The 19,874-nt window shown below is 42.4% G+C and overlaps 1 protein-coding gene across 3 annotated transcripts in view; it reads left to right on the forward strand.

Moving 5' to 3' along the window:
* AOAH (acyloxyacyl hydrolase) overlaps positions 1-19,874 on the forward strand; it is a 234,654-nt gene that overhangs the window by 98,418 nt on the left and 116,362 nt on the right. The window lies entirely within an intron of this gene.

Consider the following 19,874-nt stretch of genomic DNA (forward strand, 5'->3'; position numbering starts at 1 on the left):
AAATGGAGCAAAATACACTGTCTAGAAATAAACCTAAACGCATTTGAGATTCTTGTTTTTGATTAAAATAGCATTTCAAATCAGTGCTAAAACACTGGATTACTCAATAAATACAACGGACTAAAGACTAGACATTTGAAAAAAATTTAAGCTAGATGCTTATCTATACCTTATAGCAAAATAAATTTCAAATGATTAAAGACTGAATCACTTAAAAAATTGAACCATAGAAAACCTGAGCAATTGTATCTGTAATTTGTGATTGAAAAGTCACAAAGGAGCCGGGCGCGGTGGCTCAAGCCTGTAATCCCAGCACTTTGGGAGGCTGAGGCGGGTGGATCACAAGGTCAAGAGATCAAGACCATCCTGGTCAACATGGTGAAACCCTGTCTCTACTAAAAATACAAAAAATTAGCTGGGCATGGTGGCGCGTGCCTGTAGTCCCAGCTACTCAGGAGGCTGAGGCAGGAGAATTGCCTGAACCCAGGAGGCGGAGGTTCTGGTGAGCCGAGATCGCACCATTGCACTCCAGCCTGGGTACCAAGAGCGAAACTCCGTCTCAAAAAAAAAGAAAAGAAAAGAAAAGTCACAAAGGGAAATATTAATACATCTAACTAGTAAAAATTTGCCCCGTTCACAAAGTCAAAAGAGAAGTCACATACTGGGTAAATGTTTTTGTAATACACCATACAGTGAATTATTTTCTCTTTGATTCAAAGAGCTCCTAAAAAAATTAAAAAGAAAAAAAAAGTCAGCAAAGGACACAAACAAATGGTTTAAGGAAAAAGATTAAAGAACTGAAAATTTAGGAGAAAATGTTCACTCTTTCTTATAATTTAAAAATTTATAAGTGAAAAATTAAGGTGCGATTTTTCCCCCTTGTGTATTTTGACTTCACAAAGCTCTTTGATGGTGATTAGGCAAGAAATTACCACAGAAATAGAAAAGGCTGTCTGTATCAGAGACCACAAAATTAAGTTGCTCTCTGCATATTTAAAGGCTTAAAAGCTTAGAGTTTAGAGTTTAGAGAGGTGGCTCATGCCTGTAATCCCAGCACTTTGGGAAGCCGAGGCAGGAGGATCACCTGAGGTCAGGAGTTTGAGACCAGCCTGGCCAACATGGTGAAACCCCATCTCTACTAAAAATATAAAAACTAGCTAGGCATGGTTGCATGCACCTGTAGTCCTAGCTCCTCAGAAGGCTGAAACAGGAGAATAGTTTGAACCCAGGAGACGGAGGTTGCAGTGAGCCAAGATTGCACCATTGCACTCCAGCCTGGGTGATAGAGCGAGACTCCAGCTAAAAAAAAAAAAAAAAGAAAAAAATTCTAACCTCTAAGAGAACTGAGGACGGCATTGGAACATTGGAATACTACGTCTGGACTTATGCTCTACTGATCAATCTTTTCTACAAGCATTTCACATGATCTTGCCATAGATTCAAAGCTGTATTTTTGTTAACACCCATATTTGGGATCTTGGCTAATTTATCTACTTAAACTTGTATAAAGACTGATTTGGGGGCTATTAAACTTATAGAGGTGTTAAGACTCTTCAGAGGACAGCAAAAATAATGCAAATGTTAAGTTACTATTGACTTTTGATAAATGGAAGAAATCAAATTATTTCAAGGAAGATATTTCTGTGATATTTGAGATATGAACATTTTTCTTGCCTGCTTTTGAGAAATTCAGAAAATGACAACTCTCTCTCTCTCTCTCTCTCTCTCTCTCTCTCTCTCTCTCTCGAACATGCTTATTAATTTCCTCAGCTCAAGAAAAGCTAATGACGCTAATGACTGGGAATGGTTCTAAAAGATCCTTTGAGTTTTAAGGCTTTAATCACTGGTCTCCCAGCATCCACTCTTGGCCCTCATCTTCACTTAATTAATCGCCCCCATTAGAGCTCAGCTCAAAGTCATTCCCTCTAAGTTTTCCCTGACATCCCAAATTAAGCCAGTTCCTTCACAATTCCTCGCCATTCTTCACACTCCATTTTTCCAGCACTTATTACAATTGTAATTCAATAATTATAAAATTTTCATTTAATGTCTGCATCTTCTGTTAGGGTGTAAACTCCATGAAAGCAGATACCGTTTCTCTGTTTTATTCTTCAAACATAGTGCTAGTCCCTGAAATTTCCTCAGAGCCTTACATAGTTCACTGCATGCATTAATTACTCAACAACTATTTGTTGAATGGGAGTATGATAGAAAGAATAATCTCCCCCACCCCCAAGTTCACATTCTAGTCCCCAGTACCTGTGTCTGTTACCTTAGACAGCAAAAGGAGGTTTGGAGATGTAATTTAGTTAAGTATTTTAGAGAGGGAGATTGTTCCAGATTATCTGGGTGAGTCTGGTGTGATCACAAGAATCCCTACAAGAGGCAAGCATTGGGATCAGAGCAAGGGGGAAAAATGTGACAACAGTGGCAGCATTTAGAGCCATGAGGCCATCACCACTAGAAACTAGAAGAGGCCAGGAATGGGTTCTCCCTGGGAACCTACAAAAGGATGCTACTCTCCAGACAGCTTGATTTTAGCCCTGAATTTCTGACCTCCAGCACTGTAAAAGAATAGTTGTGTTGTTTTCAGCCACTAAGTTTAGGGTCATCAGTTATAGCATCAATAGGAAACTAATACAAATAATTGATTTATTGTGTAACATAGAGGAAGACTGATCATACAACCTAAAGGCGAATAGAAAAAAAAATAATAAAAGACTGTAACAAAAGACCCTTATGACTGAACCATACTCACCATCGGATTAACTCAATTATTTACCAGAAATCATTTGTGTAAAGAATCGGTCAACATGCCATAAAGAAGAATATACCATAGAGCCCAGTACTGGAGAACTTGTTTATGTGCCCAGATACTAGGAAAGAAACAGTCAAAATGGGACAATGGTATTAGTTGTGAAACCTTGAACAATTCACTTAGCACCGGTTCTTGGATTTCTCATTTACAAAGTAGAGTTAAGAACAGTTATTTCCTATTTTGCGGAGTTAGTATAAAATTTAGAGATAAACTATATACGATGTTTGGTATAGAACTTGAAGGCATAGAAGAACCCCTATGGTGTGAATTCTAAGAACTCTCTAGCAGGGTGGTATGTGATGGTGGTGGTAAAATGAATGAATAATAATATTGGGAGAAGGAATCGGTAAGAAATAATGCTGTTTTAAATAAGGCATTTTTAAGAAAGGTGTTGCCTGGAGAATAGGGAGCAATAGCAAGAGCGTGATTAAGTATACTGATGAGACTGATAGTTATACAATGCAGAATTAGCCTAGAAGCAGGAAAGAAGAAAATTTAGCTAAGAGTAAAATATGTATGAAGAAGAGACATTCAATGATAAAAGGGAAAGCATTTTAAAGTAATGGCTTTTTTCTTTTACTTTTACCCTTTTTTTCATCCCTGGAAGAAGAAAATGACGTGAACAGACTTTATTTTTAGCATATAATTTAGCATAAATGCCCATTGGAGCTGGAAAATGTCAGAAACTTAAAACCAAATTGGGCTTTGATAGAGTTAAATCCTGAATATTGGAAAAATAGCCACTGTAGGATACAGCAGAATGCAGATACAACAGACCGGCAAATTCTGCACAAAGGCTGGACATGCCACTGTTTGATAAAAACCCACGAGCAGTGGGACTTCTTGCCTTTGTCTTCCTGCTGAATAGAAATTGCCTTGAAGCCGTTTCCTGTACCTCTCTATTGGCTCTTTTTGCTCTTCCTGTCTTAGTTAGGGCTGCTCTAACAAAATATCCTAGACTGGGTGCCTTAAAAACAACAGAAATGTATTTTCACAGTTCTGGAGGCTAGAAGTTCGAGATCAGGGTGCCCGCAGGGTCAGGTTCTGGCAAGGGACCTCTTCTTGGCTGCAGACCGCTATGTTCTCACATGGAGAAAAGAAAGGGCTCTCTCCAGCCTTTTCTTATAAGGGCACTCTTCAAATTGTGAGGGCTCCACCCTCATAACCTAATCACACTATCCAAAGGTCCCACCTCCAAACACCATCAGAGGCAGATTAGAGTTTCAACCTAGGAATTTGGTTGGTGTGGGGCAGGAGGACTCAGACACTGCCTCATGCTGTAGTTATTTATACACTCCCCTCCTCCAGTGGGCAGTAAAGTCCCTGAAGATCTCATCTTTCAAATCTTGCTCCATTTAAAAAATCAACTTATACCGGTGAATTCAGGCATTAGGAACAACCTGTCCTAACGAACTTCTAGAAAAGATTTGGCATAGATGAGCAGTCTCCCCACCCCTCACCTCCCCCCTCATTCATGCATGCTCTTTGACAATAAAAAAACGCCCGTTTCAAATCATCGTTTTACTTCCCAGGGGCTTTCTCCTTTGTGAGAATCTGTCACTGCTGTCAACCATGTGAACTGAACAAAGGCACGTTTTGTACTTTTCAAATCTACTGATGCTATAATTGTTAACAGAGAACTTGATCACTCAAAATTGTTCACTGTAGAAACTCATGCCTAAAAATACTGTTTTTCTTTCCTTCTTAAGTGTACCAGAATTCAATTCTTTAACATCACAGAACCTTAGAAAGCCCAATTACTGAATGTGTCCTGTGCAATTTGCCTATAGTCTTAAAATGGCTCCAGACATTCCACTGTGTCCCTGAGGATCCCCTGTTTGCCATGCTGTTTGTGTGCTTACCATTGTAGTCAATATAGCTGAATGGACTTCGGCTGAAACCTTTGAATGTTTAGGAAACGCCCAACCTAAATACTATTTATTCTCACAAAGCGGCCCAAAGCTGCCATGGTGTGGCTTTCGCAAGGGAGGATTTCATTCTCAGATTTCCCAAACTTTTGTTAAACTTAAAAAAAAAAATTCTTTTTTAGCACTCCTCTTAACATCTCCCAGAGCAGAGTGAAAAAGCATGGACTTTGTGCCAAGTGGGTCTGAACTGGATCTGGACTATGCCACTCATTGGCTCTGTGACTTTGGGGGAGTTATTTATCTACTCTAAGCCTCAGTTTACCACATCTGTAGAAGAGGGAGAATAGCAACTACTACTTAACACTTTCCAAACTGTTTTCTAATTACAGTGTTTACTGTCAATCTTCTCTCCTAGATTATACCACTCTTGAAGTCTCATTCCCTACTATGTCCCCGGCATGTAATTCATAACACAACATTGTATTAGTCCATTCTTGCACTGCTATAAGGAGATATTTGAAACTGGGTAATTTATAAAGAAAAGAGGTTTAATTGGCTCCTGGTTCTGCAGGCTGGTACAGGAAGCATGGCTGGTGAGGCCTCAGGAAACTTACAATCATGGCAGAAGGCAAATAAGAAGCAGGCACAGCTTACATGGCAAGAGTAGGAGGAAGAGAGAGCAAAGTGGGTGGTGCTTCACACTTTTAAACAACCAGATCTTGTGAGAACTCACCCACTATCATGAGAAAAGCAAGGGGGAAATCCACCCCCATGATCCAATCTCCTTCCACCAGGCCCCTCCTCTGGTATTGGGTGTCACAATTCAACATGAGATTTAGGCAGGGACACAAATCCAAACCTTACCAAACATAAATACTAAATAAGTATTTGTAAAATAAATGGATAGAATGAACAACTGCACAAAGAAATGACTGCGTGGGAGAATACTTCTTTCTCCTTTCCTTACCAATCATGTACCTGCTACCCTGCTTGTAGCGGGTTGCATCTAATTCCACCCGCGTGCATAGGTTCTTGATACCCAGAGCCAGTCCTCTCGTCTGTCTGACCTTTTGCATTAAACCATCTTCACTCCATGGGAGCCACACTTGCCATCCCCCAAGGCCTGGCGAAACCTCATAGATCATATTTTCTTGCTTGTGTTAACATTTCGGGCTTACTTCATACTTGGAAAACAGTGTTTCAGTGGCAGGAAAGGCGCTGGAGTCTGGAAATTAGAGTGCTGATGTCAGCTGTGCTTGCAGGCTGGCCCTGGTTAGATTGTGTCTTCTCTCTGAGCCTCAGTTTTATCATCTTTAAAACAGGGAGAGTAATACTTTCTTCTCAGGGCAATTTTCGGGATCCTTGAAAATTAGCATACATTTCTGTAGGCTGACATTGCAATTGTTATAATCTTTCCAGTTGTGTATTGATGACATTACAAACCAAAATAAAAACATCAATTATTGTTAATACTAATGTCATGCTTACTAATATGCAAGACACTATTTTTAAGTGCAGTCTTGGTCAATCCTCACAATGCTATTATCATTTCCATTTTACAGATGAAGAAACTGAGGATCAGAGTGCTTAACTAACTTGCCCAAGGTCCTACAACTAATAACTAATGAAGCCAGGATTTGAAACCACAAACACTCTATGGTCCAAAATCATTTTAAATGGCAAATAACAATAGAGACAATATTTAAAGAGTTTCTACTGAAGATGAACATTTTGCTCCCATCCGAATGGCTAAATCAGACCACAGTACTTTCTTCCTTTTCCTTGGGCTCCCATGTGGCTGATGCCTGGCAGAGTACAAACCCTAACAGAGCACCACTTTGCCCAAAAAACTGATGGTGATGAGCACTTGGCCCTTGCTCTTCCATCTTCCAAATTACTCTTAGCTCAAGGTCAAGAACAAAAATCACCCTGGGGAGCAAGAGAAGTTGTATGAGTCTGTGGGGCTGTGACCACAAACTGGGGCACTTAAACAACAAAAAACAATTGTCTGACAGTTATGGAGGCTGAAGTTCAAGAAATCAGGAAGGTTAGCTTCTGACGGCTGTGAGAGAAAATCTCTAGCGTTTTTCTCTCAGCTCTGGTGGTTTGCTGGGAATTTTTGGCATTTCTTACAGTTAGCATTCTCTCGGTATCTTCACATCATCTTCCCTCTATGTGTCTTTTTCTCTTCCTTTGCACGGTGCTCTGTTTATAAGGATGCCAGCCTACCCTGCTCCAATATGACCTTATCTCATCTTAACTATTAGGTTGGTGCAAAAGTAATTGTGGTTTTTGTCATTGCTTTTAATAATTACACCTGCAATGACTCTTCTCCAAATAAGGTCACATTCTGAGCTGCTGCAGGGTTATGATCAGCATATGAATTTTGGCGAGATACAATTCAAAATTCAACCCATAAAAGCAGTCAATAATCCCCAAGCCTCTCGTCTTGTCTGAAGACTTTGGGCTGGCTTTGGTTTGGGTAGACACTTAAATCATTCTAGACAGAAGTGTTTTGGTGAGCCCCGGTGGCTACACACTACTGTGTGATCTGATGATCAAGGACTAAACAGAGACTGGAAAAGAGCTGTATTTTTCAGACATTGTCTCATTCCTCTGTTCAGTCAACATTACTTCTATGCATGAGAGTGTATTATTATTATTAATTTTTTTTATTATTGCATTTTAGGTTTTGGGGTACAGGTGAAGAACATGCAAGATTGTTGCATAGGTACACACATGGCAGTGTGCTTTGCTGCCTTCCGTCCCCTCACCTGTATCTGTCATTTCTCCCCATGCTATCTCTTCCCACCTCCCCACCCCGCCACCCCTCCACCATTTCCCCCCAACAGACCCCAGTGTGTAGTGCTCCCCTCTCTGTGTCCATGTGTTCTCATTGTTCAACACCCGCCTATGAGTGAGAATATGCGGTGTTTGATTTTCTGCTCTTGTGTCAGTTTGCTGAGAATGATGGTTTCCAGGTTCATCCATGTCCCTACAAAGGACATGAACTCATCGTTTTTGATGGCTGCATAATATTCCATGGTGTATATGTACCACATTTTCCCTATCCAGTCTATCATCGTTGGGCATTTGGCTTGGTTCCAGGTCTTTGCTATTGTAAACAGTGCTGCAATGAACATTCGTGTGCACGTGTCCTTGTAGTAGAATGATTTATAATCCTTTGGATATATACCCAGTAATGGGATTGCTGGGTCAAATGGGATTTCTATTTTTAGGTCCTTGAGGAATCGCCACACTGTCTTCCACAATGGTTCAATTAATTTACATTCCCACCAACAGTGTAAAAGTGTTCCTATTTCTCCACATCCTCTCCAGCATCTGTTGTTTCCCGATTTTTTAATGATCGCCATTCTAACTGGTGTGAGATGGTATCTCAATGTGGTTTTGATTTGCATTTCTCTGATGACCAGTGATGATGAGCATTTTTTCATATGTTTGTTGGCCTCCTGTATGTCTTCTTTTGTAAAGTATCTGTTCATATCCTTCTCCCATTTTTGAATGGGCTTGTTTGTTTTTTTCTTGTAGATCTGCTTTAGTTCATTGTAGATTCTGGATATCAGCCCCTTGTCAGATGGGTAGACTGCAAAAATTTTTTCCCATTCTCTTGGTTGCCGATTGACTCTACTGACTGTTTCTTTTGCCGTGCAGAAGAAACAATGTGGAGTTTGATTAGGTCCCATTTGTCTATTTTGGCTTTTGTTGCCATTGCTTTTGGCGTTTTGGTCATGAAGTCCTTGTCTGCGCCTATGTCCTGAATGGTTTTGCCTAGATTTTCTTCTAGGGTTTTTATGGTGTTAGGTCTGATGTTTAAGTCTTTAATCCATCTGGAGTTAATTTTGGTGTAAGGTGTCAGGAAGGGGTCCTGTTTCTGCTTTCTGCACATGGCTAGCCAGTTTTCCCAACACCATTTTTTAAACAGGGAGTCCTTTCCCCATTGTTTGTGTTTGTCAGGTTTGTCGAAGATCAGATGGTTGTGGGTATGTTGTATTTCTGCTGAGGCATCTGTTCTGTTCCATTGGTCTATATCTCTGTTTTGGTACCAGTACCATGCTGTTTTGATTACTGTAGCCTTGTAGTACAGTTTGAAGTCCAGTAGTGTGATGCCTCCTGCTTTGTTCTTTTTGCTTAGAATTGACTTGGCTATGCGGGCTCTCTTTTGGTTCCATATGAAGTTTAAGGTGTTTTTTTCCAGTTCGGTGAAGAAGGTCATTGGTAGCTTGATGGGAATAGCATTCAATCTGTAAATCACTTTGGACAGTATGGCCATTTTCACGAGGTTGATTCTTCCTAACCATGAACATGGAATGTTTCTCCATCTGTTTGTGTCCTCTCTTATTTCGTTGAGCAATGGCTTGTAGTTCTCCTTGAAGAGGTCCTTTACGTTCCTTGTTTGTTGTATTCCTAGGTATTTTATTCTCTTTGTAGCAATTGTGAATGGCAGTTCGTTCTTGATTTGGCTCTCTTGAAGTCTATTACTGGTGTATAGGAATGCTTGTGATTTTTGCACGTTGATTTTGTATCCTGAGACTTTGCTGAAGTTGTTTATCAGTTTCAGGAGATTTGGGGCTGAGATGATGGGGTCTTCTGGATATACAATCATGTCATCTGCAAATAGAAATAATTTGATTTCCTCCTTTCCAATTTGGATACCCTTTATTTCTTTTTCTTGCCTGATTGCTCTGGCTAGAACTTCCAGTACTATATTGAATAGGAGTGGTGAGAGAGGGCATCCTTGTCTAGTGCCAGATTTCAAAGAGAATGCTTCCAGTTTTTGCCCGTTCAGTATGATACTGGCTGTTGGTTTGTCGTAAATAGCTTTTATTGTTTTGAGATACGTTCCATCAATACCTAGTTTATTGAGAGTTTTTAGCATAAAGGTTGTTGAATTTTGTCAAAAGCCTTCTCTGCATCAGTTGAGATAATCATGTGGTTTTTGTCTTTGGTTATGTTTATGTGGTGAATTATGTTTATGGACTTACGTATGTTGAACCAGCCTTGCATCCCCAGGATGAATCCTACTTGATCATGGCAGATGAGCTTTTTGATATGCTCTTGCAATCGGTTTGCCAGTATTTAAGATTTTTGCATCTATGTTCATCATGGATATTGGCCTGAAATTTTCTTTTCTTGTTGAGTCTCTGCTGGGTTTTGGTATCAGGATGATGTTTGTCTCGTAAAATGATTTGGGAAGGATTGCCTCTTTTTGGATTGTCTGGAATAGTTTCAGAAGGAATGGTATCAGCTCCTCTTTGTATGTCTGGTAGAATTCAGCTGTGAACCCATCTGGACCTGGGCTTTTTTTGGGTGGTAGGCTCTTTATTGCTGCCTCGACTTCAGACCATGTTATTGGTCTATTCAGGGTTTCGGCTTCTTCCAGGTTTAGGCTTGGGAGGATGCAGGTATCCAGGAATTTATCCATTTCTTCCAGGTTTACTAGTTTATGTGCGTAGATTTGTTTGTAATAATCTCTAATGATGGTTCGGATTTCTGTGGAATCTGTGGTGATATTCCCTTTATCGTTTTTTATTGCATCAATTTGGTTATTCTCTCTTTTCTTTTTTATTAATCTGGCTAGTGGTCTGTCTATTTTGTTGATCTTTTCAAAAAACCAGCTCCTGGATTTATTGATTTTTTGAAGAGTTTTTTGTGTCTCTAATTCCTTCAGTTCTGCTCTGATCTTAGTTATTTCTTGTCTTCTGCTAGGTTTTGAGTTTTTTTTAATCTTGCTCCTCTAGCTCTTTCAATTTTGATGATAGGGTGTCAATTTTAGATCTCTCCATTCTTCTCATGTGGGCACTCATTGCTATATATTTTCCTCTAGAGACTGCTTTAAATGTGTCCCAGAGATTCTGGTATGTTGTGTCTTCGTTCTCATTGGTTTCGAAGAACATCTTTATTTCTGCCTTCATTTCATTGTTTATCCAGTCAACATTCAAGAGCAAGTTGTTCAGTTTCCATGAAGCTGTGCAGTTCTGAGTTAGTTGCTGCATTCTGAGTTCTAAATCGATTGCACTGTGGTCTGAGGGTCTGTTTGTTATGATTTCTGTTCTTTTGCATTTGCTGAGGAGTGATTTATTGCCAATTATGTGGTCAATTTTAGAGTAGATGTGATGTGGTGCTGAAAAGAATGTATATTCTGTGGATTTGGGGTGGAGAGTTCTGTAAATGTCTATTAGATTTGCCTGTTCCAGGTCTGAGTTCAGGTCCTGGATATCTTTGTTGATTTTCTGTCTGGTTGATCTGGGTAATATTGACAATGGGGTGTTAAAGTCTCCCACTATTATTGTGTGGGAGTCTAAGTCTCTTTGTAAGTCATTAAGAACTTGCTTTATGTATCTGGGTGCTCCTGTATTGGGTGCGTAGATATTTAGGATCATTAGCTCTTCTTGTTGCAGTGATCCTTTTACCATTATGTAATGTCCTTCTTTGTCTCTTTTGATCTTTGTTGCTTTAAAGTCTATTTTATCAGAGATGAGAATTGCAACTCCTGCTTTTTTTTTGCTCTCCATTTGCTTGGTAGATCTTCCTCCCTCCCTTTATTTTGAGCCTTTGTGTATCCTTGCATGTAAGATGGGTTTCCTGGATACAGCACACTGATGGGTTTTGGCTTTTTATCCAATTTGCCAGTCTGTGTCTTTTGATTGGGGCATTTAGTCCATTGACATTTAGGGATAGTATTGTTATGTGTGAATTTGATACTGTCATTTTGATGCTACCTGGCTGTTTTGTTGGTTTGTTGAAGCAGCTTCTTGATTGTGTTGATGCTCTTTTACCATTTGGTGTGTTTTTGGAGTGGCTGGTACTGGTTGTTCCTTTATAAGTGTAGAGCCTCTTTCAGGAGTTCTTGTAGAGCAGGTTTGGTGGTGATGAAATCTCTGAGTGCTTGCTTGTTCACAAAGGATTTTATTTTTCCTTCACTTATGAAGCTTAGTTTGGCTGGATAGGAGATTCTGGGTTGAAAGTTCTTTTCTTTAAGGATGTTGAATATTGGCCCCCAATCTCTTCTGGCTTGTAGGGTTTCTGCTGAGAGATCTGCTGTGAGTCTAATGGGCTTCCCTTTGTGGGTAACCCGACCTTTCTCTCTGGCTGCCCTTAGCATTTTCTCTTTCATTTCAACCCTGGTGAATCTGACGATTATGTGCCTTGGGGTTGCTCTTCTTGAGGAATATCTCTGTGGTGTTCTCTGTATTTCCTGGATTTGAATATTGGTCTGCCTTGCTAGGTTGGGGAAGTTTTCCTGGATAATATCCTGAAGAGTATTTTCCAGCTTGGATTCATTCTCTTCATCACATTCAGGTACACCTATCAGACGTAGATTAGGTCTTTTCACATAGTCCCACATTTCTTGAAGATTTTGTTCATTCCTTTTTGTGCTTTTTTCTCTGTTCTTGCCTTCTCTTTTTATTTCATTGAGTTGATCTTCGACCTCTGATATCCTTTCTTCTGCTTGGCCAATTCGGCTGTTGAAGCTTGTACATGCTTCACGAAGTTCTCGTGTTGTGTTTTTCAGCTCCATCAATTCACTTATATTCCTCTCTATGCTGTTCATTCTCGTTAGCATTTTGTCCAATCTTTTTTCAAGGTTCCTATTTTCTTTGCGTTGGGTTAGAACATGTTCTTTTAGCTCACTGTAGTTTCTTACTACCCACCTTCTGAAGTCTGATTCTGTCATTTCATCACCCTCCTTCTCCATCCGGTCTGGTTCCCTTGCTGGTGAGGAGTTGTGATCCCTTTTAGGAGGAGAGGTGTTCTGGTTTCGGGAGTTTTCATCCTTTTTGCGCTGGTTTCTTCCCGTTTTTGTGGGTTTATCCACCTGTTGTCTTTGTAATTACTGTCTTTCAGATTGGGTCTCTGAGTGAGCTTCTAGTTCGTGGATGCTGAAGTTGCTTCTTTTTTTTTTTTTTAAGCTTTCCTTCTAACAGTCTGGCCCCTCTGCTGTAGGACTGCTGAGGTCCTCTCTGGGCCCTGCATGCCTGGGGATCACCTGCAGCAGCTGCAGAACAGTAAGGGTTGCTGCCAGTTTCCTCTTCCGCTATCTTTGTCCCAGAAGGATGCTCGCCTACTGTCAGTCCGTTCTCTCCTTTATGAGGTGAGTCTGGATCTATGCAGGTCAGGGAGCTACTTGAGGAGACAAGTATTTTATTGGGGTTTAAGTCCTGAGTTATGAGCTCCGTTTTTCTTTCAGAGCTGCTAGGCAGGTATGTTTAGGTCTGCTGCAGCTGAACTCATAAAGCACTTTTTGTTCCCAGGTGCTCTGTCCCAGGAAGTTGGAGCTTTATGAGTTTCCGTTGCACTACTGCCTTTTTTGATTTTTCTTTCAGGTCTGACCTGCCCAGCTAGCAGCACGCCTAGCCACTGCCTGCCCGCAGGGGCTTTGCTGAGTTGCTGTGGGCTCCGCCCAGCTGCCCTGAGCTCTTCCCTGCAGTCCTGTTTATATGGGCGTAGTTAGAACTGTCTCAGCAATGGTGGCCCCGCCTCTGTTATGGTGGACTCTCTCTGTTGTGGCAGGTTGCCTTGGCAACGGCGGGTTGCCTCGGCAACAACAGCCTGCCTCCGAAGTGGTGGAGAGTCTCAGTAATGGCGGAAGCCCCTCCGCCGCCGAGCCCGACCGTCCTGGTTCAGCTGTGCTTGGTTCGAAGGGCTCAACCCAGAGGGTTTCCAATTACTGTTTTTGTTTTCGTTGTTGTTGGGGGTGGAGGACTGGGACCAACCGAGCCTGATCACCTGGCTCCCTGACTCAGAGTCTTTTCTTTTAAGTTGAACGACCCACCCCGCGTTCAGGTCGCTTGTTGAAAAGGCGCCGAGATCTCCCGTGCTGCGACTCACGGAGTCGGCTCGAACTGCGGCGCCGGCTCCTGGCGGATTTTTTGCCTAGGAATCTCCTGGCCTGACTCGCTATTTCAGATGAGTGGGGAACTCTGCCGTCTCAGGGCTCTGCTCGCCAGCTAAGAGGGCTCCCAGACCAGTGGCTTTTGTACGGAGAACCACAGCAACAGGGCGTGGTCACAGCAGCGGCGCGGGCGGAATCAGCCCCGTGGGGGCCAAAACAGCCGCACCGGCTGGGACTGCGACGCTGGCGACCCCTCTGCCTGGGTATCTCCTGGTCTGTGGGCAATAAGAGTTCATCTGGAAATGCGGCGTCCACTCACCCTCTGCACTTTCACTGGGAGCTGAAGTCCTGAGCTGTTCTTAGGCGGCCATCTTCCCAGCATTCGGGAGTGTATTATAATGTGGAGTGTAAAGAAAACAGAAAAGGAAAGCTTGACCCAAGAAATAGAGAAGCTGAGACGGCTTCAGGAGGAAGCAAACCTTGTATTTCGCTTTCAAAGGAAATATCTGAAAAATACAGCCCTTTCCTCGTTCCTACTTAGTCCTTTCCATTTTCGTAATTTTGTGAATTTAAGTCAACAGATACTTGTTGCCTACATGCCCTGGGCTCAATATTATTGAAGATGTCAAGTGAAATGAAAAATTATAGCCCAGAACCTCAACCCCTCACCCAGGAACTCTCAGGGTTATTGGAGAGACAAGACTTCAGTTCTGCAGCTGGAAAATTATCCAGATGGGGCTAGGGTGGGGACTTCTAGAATGCTAGTTCCCAGGTGAATCCGTGTGATGCCAGTTTTGAAGGCCAGGAACCCCATTTTTATAATCATCTAGCACACTGTAAACAAGAAAGCTGTGCATGGGTTTTGACGACTGAAAGCTCTGGACCTGACTCCTAAGCAGACCTCCCTCTAGTCTGCCCCTATTTGTGTGATCAGGTGAGGTGCTTGACCTCTGGGTGGACTGCACTATAAAGGTGGGATGATATATGCTTTCTAGGAGTGATGAGGGATTTGAGTGAGAGCTTAGCTCAAGCTGAAGGTCCCCTGAGCAGCTTTCTCCCGGTAAGGGTGATGTAAACTATCTTCCTTTGCACCTGTGCCCCCTCGGCTCCTGTGCACAGCTATGCTGAGCCTGGAATCTCTGACTGACTCACCCTTCCCCACCTACTCAAGGCCACGAGCTTTCTGAAGGCCCTTGCCTGTGCTATTGCAGCAGCTTCAAGTTGACCAGGCTGGGGCCCTTCTCCAGCCATGGGTGATGCCCAGGGGGAGCCAGTGGTGGCTTCTGGAGCTTTCCACCACTATTCACTTTGTTGTTGGGTAGAGCAAATTGCCATTTTCTGAATCTTAGGTAGCATACCTGAAAATACAGCTGAAGGACAAGTCTGTCACCATCACCACCAGGTTGCCATCCCTAACCACGGGGACAGCCTCTGCCAAGGGGCAGTGGTGACAGCCACTGTGGCTCAGGCTTCAGGCAACCCTGGGTCTGAGGGCACGATTCCATATTTTTGTCACACCAAAACTTGCACCCTACCCACAGCCACTGTGTCTGCCCTGATTGAGCCCCCGTTGCTCCAGTGTCAAGGGTGCTGATGAGATTCTATCCCAGGGATTCTACGTGCATGGGATTCTGCCCCTACCTGTGTGATCAGGTGAGGTGCTTGGCCTCTGGGTGGACTGCACTGTAAGGTAAAGAGGACGGCTGCCTACTTCCCACGCAGCTGGGAAGTAGACAGCCGTCCTCTTTACTTTACAGCGCAGGTGAAGGCATCTTCATCTTTGAATGTGCTAAAAGCTCGATTGCTCCCTTTTTGCTTCAATTTGATGTTACCCAAACTACATCTTACAGAGATGTTCCTAATTTTCTAGTTTGTGGGTCCTTCCCTTCCCCAATTTCCAGCAGAAACCTGTATTTTCCCAACAGTTATTGTGACTGGAATTTGGAAGGGGGTGCTGAGTAAATGGGTGTGTCTGGCTGTCCATCTGTGGCCAGGACTCTGTTCCCACTCTTGGATGCTTTGACTCCCCTCCTTGGCAAGAGCCGGTGCATTTCCCTGCAGCCCGGGCCCTGGCTCCCTCTGCCACCCCCATATGCACTAGTATCAGGGAGTCAGCCACATCCAGATGAACCTGCCCTAGACCTTGCGGGAGGACACACAAGCCGCCCATCCCGCCTCAGCCCCACAGCCTCTGCGGCAGCACTTCCCACATCCTATTTTCATGGTTTGTCAGTACCTGCCAACAAACATCGAGCCCCGGAGAACTCAGCTGGGTTAGAATCAAATTGGTTCTCGCAAAGGGATTCAGTACTCTCTCCTTCATCCCACTTCTTTTATTTTTTATTTTTTATTTTTATTGCATTTTAGGTTTTGGGGTACATGTAAAGAACATGCAAGATTGTTGCATAGGTACACACATGGCAGTGTGATTTGCTGCCTTCCTCCCCTTCACCTATATCTGGCATTTCTCCTCATGCTATCTCTCCCCACCCACCCCGTCCCTCCCCCATTTCCCCCCAACAGACCCCAGTGTGTAGTGCTCCCCACTTCTGTTTACTGTACTTGTTCGAGGTCAGTTTCCTTGCCAGGGATGAAGCTCGGGGAGGGAAGGGATGTCTATGCCATTCACCATGGGGTGCAACGCCAGATCCCCAGGGCCTTCATTGCATATTGGTGCACTAGACACATCATTTTCCTCAATGAGAAACAAGACAACATGGATTGAGCTCTATTTTGAAAGCATTTATTGTTGAGCTGGCACTCGTTGTTTAAAATTTAGAAAACCTGAAAAGAGCAAAAGGAAAAGTTATCACCCATGTGCATAAAATCTGGTAGCCTGTTTTCCGTCTTTAACATGCTGTATTAACTACTTTCTTTTGCTTTTATTTCCATGTTTACTGAGCACCTACTATGCAACAACCCTCAGGGGCTTAGGGACAGTGAGAGGCTCTGAAGATTTTAAACTGGGCCTGAGAATGCAAAGCAGTATTTCTGAGACAGAGGAGCAGGGGCACATGACTGAGGCAGAGGACCACCACCTTCACGTTTTAAAATGTGGGGAATGAGCTCTTGGCTGATAGAAGCAGCCACAGAGGGCACCATAAGAGAAGTTTGCACTAAAATCTGTTGTCTGTCATACTGACTATACCAGAGTTGCTTAATTTACACAACAGGAGAATTCTCAGGGTTTGCTAGAATTGCCAGAAAAGGTCAAAAGTACATTTAATGAGGTCAGTTTTTGAATGAAGACATTCCCTAAACAGCTTTTCTAGTAAAGATGTCACGTTTTAAAAGGGAAGATCGGGATCAACTCTTTTGGCCTACTGCCAACTAATCAGAAGGGATACTGGGTGCAGTGGGAGCATGGCCTGGAGGTGCCCACTGGGTGGGACTATCACAGTGGCCCCATAGTTGACAGATCACAAGGAGGCCTGTGGGAGTCCAAGCAAGAGGCTGGATGGTCAGCTCAGGGGCTTAGGGACACAGCTGTTCACCAATTGGCACAGTAGCCTTTCAACATTTTAGGAAACATACACTATAGCAGGGCATCCTGGCAACCAAACCCACCTGAAGAGCAACTTTTCCTCTTAAGTCATCAACACACACTCTTAGCAGCCAGCAGACAGAGCTTTCCAATTATTGAGCCGATTACTTTAGGGCTGCACAGGTAGCAGGCCCAGGAGAGAGGTGGCAGGGCCAGGACATTCAGCTGAGTTGTTGTTTTTTTTTTAATTTATTTATTTATTATTTTTAGAAAGAAAAAAAGAATAATAAGAAAAAGAATAAAGAAGAGGAAGAAAGAAAGAGGAAGAGGGAGAGAGGATGGGGGTATTGCTTTGTTGCTCGGGCTAGAATGCAGTCTCAATATGGGTATGCCTATAATTGTCCTTAATAATGGAGACATGAAAGAAAATGAGGGAAGAGAATAACAAACAAGGAGCCAACCAACATTTCGTTTAAACTTTTAAGTTGATATGATGTGGTACTGATAAGAGTGTATATTTTGTGTAAAGTGGAGAGTTCTATAAATGTTAATTACGTTTACTTCTTCCAGATCTGAGTTCAAGTCCTGGATATCGTTGTTCATTTTCTGTCGCATTGATCTGTCTAATATTAATGTTGAAGTCTCCCACTATTATTATGTGGGAGTCTAAGTCTCTTTATTAGTCTTGTATGTCTGGGTATTCCTGTATTGGGTGCGTACATATTTAGGATCTTTAGCTCTTCTTGTTGCGTTGATTCTTTTATCATTATATAATGTCTTTCTTTGCTTCTTTTGATCTTTGTTGCTTTAAAGACTATTTTATCAGAGGCAAAAATTGTAACTTCTGCTTTTTATTTATTTATTTTTGCTCTCTGGTTGGTTGGTAAATCTCTCACCGTCCCTTGTTTTGAGTCTTTGTGTATCCTTGAATGTGAGATGGGTCTGGATGCAGCATACCGATGGGTTTTAGTTTTTTGTCCAAATTGCCTGTCTGTCTTTGAATTGGGGAATTTAGTCAATTTAAATTTAGAATTAATAATGATATATGTGAGTTTAATACTGCCATTTAATATTAGCTGGCTATTTTGCCCATTAGTTGATGTAAATTCTTCATTATACTGATGTTCTTTACTTTTTGGTATTATTTAGAAAGGCTGATACTGTTTGTTCCTTTCTATGTGTAGTGGTTCTTTCAGAAGCTCTTGTAAAGCATGCCTGGTGGTGATGAATTCTCTGAGTGCTTGCTTGTTCACAAAAAACTTTATTTTTCCTTCACTTATGAAGCTTAGTTTGGCTGGATGTGAAATTCTTGGTTGAAAGTTCTTTTCTTTAAGGATGTTGAATATTGGTCCCCACTCTCTTCTGGCTTGTAGGGTTTCTGCTGAGAGATCTGCTGTAAGTCTGATAGGCTTCCCTTTGTGGGTAACCTGACCTTTCTCTCTGGCTGCCCTTAGTATTTTCTCCTTCATTTCAACCCTGGTGAATCTGACGATTATGTGCCTTGGAGTTGCTCTTCTTGAGGAATATCTTTGTGGTGTTCTCTGTATTACCTGGAGTTGAATATTATCCTGCCTTACTAAGTTGGGAAAATTTTCCTGAATAATATCCTGAAGCATATTTTCCAGCTTGGATTCATTCTCTTCATCACATTCAGGTACACCTATCAAGCATAGATTAGGTCTTTTCACATAGTCCCTTATTTCTTGGAGACTTTGCTCGTTCCTTTTTATCCTTTTTTCTCTAATCTTGTCTTCTTGTTTTATTTCATTGAGTTGGTCTTCGACCTCTGATATCCTTTCTTCTGCTTGATCAATTCGGCTGTTAAAACCTGTGCATACTTCACGTAGTTCTCGTATTGTGTTTTTCAGCTCCATCAATTCACTTATTTTCCTCTCTAAATTTTGTATTCTTGTTGACATTTCGTCAAACCTTTTTTCAAAGTTCTTAGTCTCTTTAGATTGTGTTAGAACAAGTTCTTTTAATTTACAGAAGTTTCTTATTATCCACATTTTGAAGCCTGCTTCTGTAATTGGAACACACTCGTTCTCCAGCAAGCCTTGTTTCGTTGCTCATGAGGAACTGGGATCCCCTGCTGAGGGAGAGGCGTGCTGATCTTGGGTATTCTCAGCCTTTTTTGACTTTTCTTCCCTTCGTTGTAGATTTATCCATCTGTGGTCTTTATAATTACCGTCTTTGTAATTGGGTTTCTGAGTGGACGTCCAACTTATTGATTCTCAGCGCCGAAATCTGAGCAACCCACTGCACCGACTAAATCCGCGGCGTTAAGATTGATGGTGCTTTTCCGACTCTGCACCAAGAACCGACGCTCCGAGGCGCCGGCAAAACCGCCTCTCAGGTCACAAGAGTCACGCTGGCGACCCGTGGGGCTCCTCCGCTGGGAATCTCCTGGTGCATGAGCAATAAGAATTCATGTGAAGGTGTGGCGTCCTCTCTTTCTTTGTATTTTCACTGGGAGCTACAATCCCGAGCTGTTAGTGATCAGCCATCTTGGATCCTTCAGCTGAGTTTGAAAGCTCTGGGAAGCAGTGCTGAGATCAAACCCTTCTCATCCCCACCCACCTCAGGGTTGCTCTTCTTCCACCTCCCAACAAATTGACAAACACAGTGGCCTTAGGAGTTTCACAGCAATCGTCACTGGTAGTAATGCACTAACTCTTTATTTTTGCAACGTGTGTACACTTAGAAGATGCACTTTGATGCTCTCACACTGGTTGAAAGAGGACAGGGGCTCTCCAACCAGGGGAAGAGAAGGTGACTGAGAGATGAGGTGTTAGTTTGCACAGCAACTGTCAGTCATTCTTCACCGCTAAAGCACAAGACACTCAAGCA

This window comes from Saimiri boliviensis, chromosome 10 (assembly GCF_048565385.1).
Source record: "Saimiri boliviensis isolate mSaiBol1 chromosome 10, mSaiBol1.pri, whole genome shotgun sequence".
Classification (NCBI taxonomy): domain Eukaryota; kingdom Metazoa; phylum Chordata; class Mammalia; order Primates; family Cebidae; genus Saimiri; species Saimiri boliviensis.